This window comes from Glycine soja, chromosome 10 (assembly GCF_004193775.1).
Source record: "Glycine soja cultivar W05 chromosome 10, ASM419377v2, whole genome shotgun sequence".
NCBI classification, from domain to species: Eukaryota; Viridiplantae; Streptophyta; class Magnoliopsida; order Fabales; family Fabaceae; genus Glycine; species Glycine soja.
This window is the reverse complement of record NC_041011.1, coordinates 853,718-863,087: the sequence shown is the minus strand read 5'-3', so window position 1 is coordinate 863,087 and position 9,370 is coordinate 853,718. Positions and strand designations below refer to the sequence as shown.

Sequence of the window (9,370 nt, the reverse complement as noted above, 5' to 3'; positions counted from 1 at the left end):
GTGACCAAAAGCCTCAAATTGGTTACCACCTACCTAGCTATCAATATAAATACACCACCTAACCCTTATTGAGATATCCTTAGCTAAGTGTTTACTAACCCTTTGGGATTTTAGCACCATGAGGGTTCTCAACATTATTTTGGTGCTCTTTGTTCTTCTTACCATAGTGCATGTAAAACAAAACATGGCTGCTAGGGTCTTGAATATGGAGAATATCCCACTTAGGTTGCAATCTCTTAATAAGGGTCCTGTCCCTCCCTCAGGACCTTCTGGTTGCACATACATCCCAGGCTCTGGCAGCACGCATTGTCCGGCCAAGAAAATGAATGGCACCGGCCGGCAACGCTAAGCACCACTAGCTAGGGTGGTGCTGAAACAATTCAACACTGATGTATGATGCCCCCTCAAACATTGAAGTCTTTTCAATTTGCTGGTTAAAGTTGATCGATCAGAGCAAATTTTGTTGAGGGAGAACTCAAAGAACCTGTTTGTGTGTAACAAATGATGATTCGTAGCTAGCAAGGTCTAATTTTTCTTTTCCTCTTGATGTTATAGATTGTTCTTTGTTCATTCTTGATGTTGAATATACAATATAATATACCATTTTGTTTAAAGATAATTGTATTATACTATTCCTAGTTTGTTGTATTGTACCACACAAAGTATTTACTAAAAATATAAAAGAGTTAGTTTCCGTACGTGTTTTTTTTTTAAAATTATTAATCAATCAAAAATCATCTTGAGTATAATTTTTGAAATGGTCATTAGAAGTAAACAAAATTATTATCCATGTCAATTTTGCGTTCTGCTTTTTGGACAGGGTTCTATGGTCGGTCCGCCACCACCGGATGCCAAAGGCGTCCTTGGAGTGATCTCATAGTTCTTATGAGGTGGTTGGGGTAGAGAATCCATCACTATCTTGGCTGTGCTATCGAAGGCTCCAGAAAAGTTGGAATAGGAAAGCACTATGAAAAAAATATATAGGAATAAAAGATAGAATATAGGAAAAAGAAAAAAAAATGTTGAGGTTGTGAAAGATATTCTACTAAAAATATTTTTAGAAATTCTAATAAAATTTGTAATATGAATACCCTTAGCTTTACATATATATAAGGTGACATTTTAGGATTCTACAATATAACTATTGTATTTGTTGAACAAAGCAATCAAACAAAAGAAATAAAGAAATACCTTTTGAGTTGTTCTTGCTCAAGACCTTGTCTTCATTGATGTTATTTTTCGACTAGAAGACCGCGAGCAAATAAAAAGAGAGGAAATTGGGGAATTTGATTAAACAAATTGAATTTTGAGATCCACATATTGAAAGGTCCAAATGATCTACTTTATAATAAGTTATTTGTTGATATAAAGGAAGTAATAAATTGAAGTTTAATAGGATTGATGCTTTGGGCTTCCGAAATATAATAGGATCTCCCTGATAAATCAAAATTACTATTAAATGAAGATAAACAAAAAAAATCATTTTTTTAGTATTTAGTATTATATATCTATATCAGTTTCAATAAGATTTCATTTTTGAACAAAAATCTATTTTAGGGTTTATTTCATGTATTTCATGACCAGAGAAAAAAAAAGATTATGGACTAACACCGTTGATGAAAAATTGATTTTTTTATATTATAAACACATTTTAATTAAATTAATAACGTAATGTAAATTATACATATTATTACCTTAAAAATGTATATATATTATTACAATATTCTCCAATATATTTTTAAAATTTTAGCAAATTTCACGAACATATCAGTAGTGTAGCTTTATTGTAAGAGTTGGTTCTTTGTTCCTTGAAACTCACACCTCTTTTGAAACTTAAAGTCATATTTGGTTTTAAATTTCTATTTATACACATTACAAAAATATCTTATTTAGTTGAATCAAGTAAAACCTTCAAATTTTTATGCTCATGTTACTTATCCAAAACAGATGTGCCTAACTTTATTTGTCTTACGTGGACATCAATGATGAGTTCGTAAAATTGTTGTGAACTTGCGTATCAGAATTAAATTTAGGATTCCGTAAAATACCTGTTCAAACGAGGCAGGGTATTATCGGTGTAATTGATAAGCATTTTCAATGTATTTTTTTTTAACAAATCATAACAATTTTGATTAAACCCATAGGTTGGTTCCGTGGGATAAGGCTCGTTTGTATACGCATATGAAAAAATGATCTATTTAATAACTATGTATAAAACAATAATTGATATACATCATGAATAGAATTTATCTATGATCCAATAGATCGGAAAATACCATAATCTCTTAGTGATTCCTTTTTATTAGAATAGATATAACATGTACGAAGATGTACATATGATCTTTGTGTTTCGTATCTCCTTGTAACTATTTATAATCTTTTGTAATATCAATAACAATAATAGAGCTTCATTACTAGGCATGACCATTATCTTTTCGTATCCATCCAAGTACAAACAGAGAAAAAAAAAAGATAAAGGAGAGGATTTGATTTCAAACTTATATATATGTCGATTGTTAAACGAGAATACTATCAATCATACAATTTGCTAGACTCTTTGGGGGAACCTAATTTTTATTTAGTTATAACATCTTAACCCACTAGATACAATGTAGTTTCACACTCCCTGCTTCGAAGTGATTGGGAGTACATACACCTCAACCTATGGTAAAAATTTTCATCTTCCACATATGAACTCAAAGAATAGATTATGAGATGACTTTATCAAAATAATGTATTGAAGTTAAGATCATGCACTATTTATGTATTAGAGTGATCAAGCAACTCATGTCTTCCTTATAAAGTTACAAAAGAAAATTGATTCATCAAAAGACTAAAATTAACATCAAAATGAGATACAAAACAACATCATGTTTTTCATATACTATTACACATATAAAAGACCAAGGTTGACAACATGTGACTTTTCATATGTTATCACACACACTAAGCACATTAGAAAGTGGATGTTAAATACATTAAAAGATGAAGTTAAAAACTAAAAATGTCCTTGAGAAGAAATAGTGTACAACATCAATCAAAATATATATATATATATATATATATATATATATATATATATATATATATATATATATATATATATATATATATATATATATATTAAAGAGTAACTATTTAAAACTCATTATTTGCAAAATTTTATTACAAAAATTATAATGAATATAATAAAAGTTTATGCCCATAGAATCTGCATGTTGTTGGAATTTAAATTACATCAACTCCAGAGTTACAAAAATTGAATAATATTTAACCAAATCAATAGACTTATAAACATATTGATTATTAATCAGTTCTATACAATCACAATTTGATAAAAATAAATTCTCTTAATTTAAACTCACGATTAATTTTTTCCTTCTATTAACAAATTTTAATTTTGACTTCTTTGTAGTTGAACTTTGAGTCCCACAATCATCATGACTCATGAGCATAATTCACATTTGAATAAGTTCCATTACTACTAAATTGTCATGTATAGCTTGTTGTAGGTGTTAACACAGTGACAAGTGTATCAATTTTATCACAAGTAGTAAAGATTAAAATGGAAGTTCAAGTGTCAAATTCACAGAAATTTTGGTTGTACTTAAGTGATGCAACCTCAATTATTAAGTAATGAGGAGAAAGAGAAGAAGACATAAACAAATAATTATAAATGTGAAATTTGAAGTAAGGCAAAGAAAAAGATAACAAAATAAATAAATAATAGTTTAAATGTGAAAAGATAGAATTAGAATGCAATAACGTTGGGAGCCTAGTATGCCAAAACTACTTATAATATAATGTAATTGATTTTCTCTATTTTATGAAATCCCTGTTCGCACCTATGTCTACTGAATTATCCTATCTTTCGTTTCCTGCATGAAGGACCTAGTTTATTTATCTTTTTCTCCCAAATTTCTTTGCAGAGATAAAATAACAAATTACATTAAGATAAGAGATGCAAAAATTCGTGGACAAAATAAATGTCAATCTATTTCTAACAATGAATTTATTAAGATACCCTTCTGTTAACCTATTGGCAAGTGTATCAATTTACACAAGTAGTATTTAAAATGATAAGACCGAGTATCGTATCCACGGAAAATTTGATTCACTTAGATGTTGTATATTCAATAAGTAAACACTTTTAACTTTGGAAATGGAATAAAAGGTTCATAAATGATTTGATTTTCTGTAATTAACTACGCTACTTAAACAATGACGAAACAACACAAAGCTGTAAAATGCGATAAATATCAAGGTAAAAGCGCTAGGGAGTCTTCTACTGAACTTTCTCTTGTCGTATTAAAAGGTTTTTTTTTTCTATTTAACATTATTTTAGTGCTCTTCCACCACCTATTTACTTAGACCATGATTCCTCACGAGAATGAGCCTAACTCTCCTAGTTTTTGTTCTTGATTCCTCAACAAACTCGTTCTAAGGAAGTTGCAGTACGCACACAGTACAAAATATACTAGATTACTACATTCTATTCCTAGATAAACGTACCTCTAGTTTCTCTATCCAGTTCTAAGGATTCCAAGCATTTTCCAATACTAAAAAACCTAACTAAACATACAAATGGATTATCAAGCCACAAACATGTAAAATAAATGCAGATAGAAGCAAAGAACACCAGAAAATAACATTACACAAATAGTTAGAAGTTTACATTAAGAGTACTCAGTAGAATAACTCCCCAACAATGAAGTTCCTAGCCCTCCATTAACAAGGAGGACTTAATACAAAGAGGAAAATAATGTTTTTGTGAAAGAAAATGGTAAAGGATGAAGAAAATGTCTTCTCTCCAGCCTAAGTGTCTTCTTCCTTCTGTTTCACGTAGTAGAAGCTTGGTCTCCCCTTTTCATTTCCCACTGACTCAGTGTTTTAAAGGCTCTTGAACTTCTTAGCATACGAAGGCTCGCTCAACGAGCATGTCTCGCTGAGCGAGAGTAAGTGAATATCCGCTAAGCGAGTCTGGACGCGCTAAGCACGAGTAGAGACAACGTCCTCACTGGGCAGGCTAGGTGCGTGCTAAGCGCGCTGCTCTCTGGCTGATCATCTTCTAGGGTTTTGCATTTGCTCAACGAGCTTGTTGCCTCGCTAAGCGAATGAGGCTCGCTTAGCCAAGGTGTCTCACTAAGCGAGTTCTTCAACAACATTTCACATCTTCTCTTCTTTAGCCTAAGAAAATGGAGAATGACTAAAGAGAGAGGGTTTCCCCTAAGGGATAGACCCAGTGTGTGTGGGTTGTGTATTTTCTTTCTGTTTCCTACTCCTTTTATAGGCCTAAGGTAACTTAATTTTTAAGCGACCTCGCGCCTTTGGGCTTTTTGCGCTAAAAGCACCTTTGGGCTTCTTCGTGGGCCTTTTTTGCACTAAGCGTGTGTCGTGCGCTGAGCGAGAGTGGGCGCTGGGCTCATCTTGCGCGCTAACGGACTTTCCAATTCTTTCAATTTTTTCTTCAAGGCCTTTAATTTTGTCCAGTTTTTGCATCAATTTTCCTCCAATTCTTTCAATTCTTCTTCTTTTAACTTTTGCTAACAAAAAACTGCAAAGATATTAATTTCTTTATTATTTCATTAAAAACAATAGTAAAGTAAAGAAATTTCAATCATTCTTAACCAAAATTGATTATCAAATTAACTCAAATTTCACAATTATCAGCAAATATTTCAATCTATTTATAAAATATAAAACATAAATCATGTGAGCGGCCACCTAAGAATTTTAGAAATCACAAGATTTTTTTTTTCAATTCTCTAATCTTTAGTCCATCCACCAGTTCGTTGACAACTAACTATGAAGGTAGTATGAAGATCTAAGATATTTTATCTTTCTTTCTTCACATTTCTGAATAAATTCATTAGCTATTCCACTTAGATCAATATTGTGCAGATTAGTCAGTATTCCTATTTTATATAGAACAGCCCATGCGTTAGCACATCTGTATATCCAGCAAAAGTAATCAATAGTATTCAGCTTCCAGAAGCAAGCTTGACGCTAATATGGTTACTCTATGTTTTTTGGGTTGGCTTTGTAATGATATATATATTTTATTTAAGGTGTCTTGAATTAGGAAGTATGTTCCACATGTTTCATTTAGTCATGATATCTTCTATATCCAAGGTGTCTCAATTTGTGTCCCAGATATAAAAACTTGTCATGTCATTTAAAATATTTACTTGGATTTTTTTTTTCAAATTGCCCTTAACAGTTCCCTTGAAAGTTAAATTGTTATCCTATTTTCTTCTATCATCTCTTGTTTTAAAGCTGGGCTGAGTTTATTAGTTCAATTGATTGAGAGCATTTGTATGAGTGTTATAAATTTTTTAGAATCATGTTACATTTCAACAGTTTAAAAAGACTGGACAGTTCTAATAACGCCTTATTTTCTTCCATCGCCATCATCACGTTGCAAAATTGACTTCTATTTAGAATAAAACAGAACTTGTAATTGTTCCCATGTTGGGAAACCGGTTATGGATTACGATCAATATTATCTAAAGATACAACGAGTGAGAATTAAATTTTGTCCTTAAATTTTTTTAATTTTTAATTTTTAGTCTTTAAATAAAAAATTGATCACCTTTAGTTCTTAATATTTACCTCCGTTTTTTTTTTCAGCCCTACGGTTAAAAATCTCCGTTGCATGATGATGTTGCAGTTAATTATTTAAGAAAATTTGTGGGGTTTTTATTTTCGACCGTCATAAACCGCTAGAAATGCTTGAGGCATCGTGTCGACCACAACACAACATTTGCCACTACAGCCAAAAATCAACGAGTCGACCTTGGATGAGGCCATCAATGGCGGCTCGGTAGAGATTCAGAGACATTGGAAATTGAGAAGAGGGAGGTCGTTCGTATTCGCGAGAGAGGAACGAGCGGAGGCTCGCGGCGGTGATGTGTGGAGTTGCGGTGCGCGTCCGTTTCTTGTTTAGTATTTCAATCTGAAAGACTGGAACCCTTCTACTCTTCTTTTTTTCAAGACGATTCTGAACTCAACCCCAATACCTCTTCGAGTAATGTTCTTTTTCTAAATCCCTAATTCCCAATTTATGTGGAAAAGAATAAGTTGTGCTGCTAGCATATTTATGACGAATTTGTCAGGATAGAAATCCCTAATTCCCTGTATAAAATTCTAAATCCAGCAACCCAGTATATCTTTGACTAATGCTTAGTATTGTTCAAAGTCAAGTTTTTCTTTCTTTTACTTCTCATGACCAATTTCATTTTCTTTCTTTATGAAGTTCATTTATTAATTTCTCTGTGCCAAAAAAACAAGAATCATGAGTTAGGTTTTTTGTTTTTTGGAATTATGAAGATTGATCTGTTCAAAAAAATGTGTGGAGAAGAAATGGATGCTATAAACAGGTAGCATCCATTTAATATTTTTAAATGAGTTATTAAGCATTTATTGGCGGTTTAAATCCGCACAAATGAACCTCCGCAAAAAAAAAAATAACACGTGGACATCAAAGAAGCCGCCAGATTATCTTTTAACACGTAGATAATAAATTTGCATGAAGAAGATTCATATTTCTATATTAGATAATATTGAGCATTCAATAAATTAGTAAACTAGGAAAAAGTATGAAAAAATATATTTATATTAAATTATTATAACATTAAGTTTAAGAATATAATTTTACACTAGTAACTTAGATATTGATATATGATTTCAGATAAATTATTTATCTTCGCGAGTAAGAGTGAATTTTCCTATTTACTTTAATTATAAAAAAACCCTGTGTATATACACACGCACGCATACATATTTGTGTGTAAAACAATGTATATACTTTTAATTTAAAATAAGTACTTTATTATTGTATTTTAGTTCAAATTAAGAGGAATGCGTGTCACTTAACCATCATTTTTATATGTATATATGTTTGGGAGAAACCGTTATTGATGTAAGCAATTTCATTATCAAGTGAAGAGTTATCAGGAAGATCAATTATAGTGTACAACTCTGGAAAGAAATTGACTTGAACTACTGCCACCGTATCTTTTAAGGGGCCACACAGAGAAATAAGACAAGGAGATTCTCGAGACACAAAGCGGAGAAGAAAAAAGAGAAGTGTGCCATACAAGTGATGGGGTGCAATGCAAGCACTTTTATTTGCTACACATGGTGTGTTGCATCTGCATGTGAATATGGATGGAGGCATGTGCATTGTGCCAGCAATAGCAAGACCCTTCACACCTGTATTTTATTACACAAGTACAATTTGCCACTTAAATATATAGCTGATGGTAATGTGAATATATATAGAGTTTTAGTCTTTTAGAATTATATAGTTCAGAAAATGTGTTTTCCAACATAATTTTGATTAAGGATATTTAAAATTAAGTAACTAGTTATTTTCTGTTTCTATTTTATGATTATGGAGTATATGGTGTTTTTTTTTTATATTAAATAGTAAATCAGTTAAATTATAATTTGTACAACATATAAATATATATATATATATATATATATATATATATATATATATATATATATATATATATATATATATGGTAGCATAATAAAGAAATGAAAAATGAAGCCAGCTAGCTTGTGCTTTCATGACCTTCCCAACTCCAAATGTATTTCCTTTGTCCCCAGGATGTGAAGCATTAGTTTTTTTTAATACCCATACACATTTTTGAGTGCCTAGTGTGCAAGCATCCCTTTACTATATTTTGAATTCACTTTTGAAAAACCCTAGATACATTCATATCAGATGTCTCTCTAGTGGACCCTTAGAACATGTACCCTAGTCCATATTTTGACCCATTCGGGCCTTGCTTTCCCTCATCATTTCATCTGGGCTGTTGCAAAATAATAGAATGAGATCTCTAGTGAGGGAATATGTGTTGAAATAGACTAGACAATGCAAAAGGTACGTTGCATTAAGATTGCTAAAGAACATGTTAAGATTTTCTAGTTTAAAGCTTTAGCACGATTGTGAAATGAAATTATGCTTATTTTATCATTAAAACTCAATTACCATCGTTCATTTTTATATTTCCCTCCTTTTAATCTACCAAAATGGTACTGTAATTTTTTATTTACCCAGTCTGGGATTTGTGCGCGAAAACATTAGGTTTGTGAATATGAATACAAAAATTACATTGGGATATATCTTTAATCGTATTCATATGCCTACTACCAACCAGCTCTTTCTTGGACTTGGGCTTAATTCTGATGGAACCATTAAGGTCAACGACTCATTGATTCTGATGAAATTAATTAGGTAAAGAATATTAGTTAGGAAAATGCTAATATTGAAATATTAAAGATATTTTTTTATGAAAAAAGTATTATCAACATACCCTTATCAAGTGGTTAACAGGTCTAAATATGAACTGAATGT

At 31.3% G+C, this 9,370-nt stretch overlaps 1 long non-coding RNA gene across 1 annotated transcript; it reads left to right on the top strand.

The window, feature by feature from the left end:
* The first annotated feature begins 57 nt into the window (after positions 1–57).
* LOC114371076 lies at positions 58–1,213 on the top strand. The gene is made up of 2 exons (XR_003658004.1): positions 58–523; positions 821–1,213. It is a non-coding gene; the product is annotated as an uncharacterized LOC114371076 (long non-coding RNA).
* Positions 1,214–9,370: the final 8,157 nt, after the last annotated feature.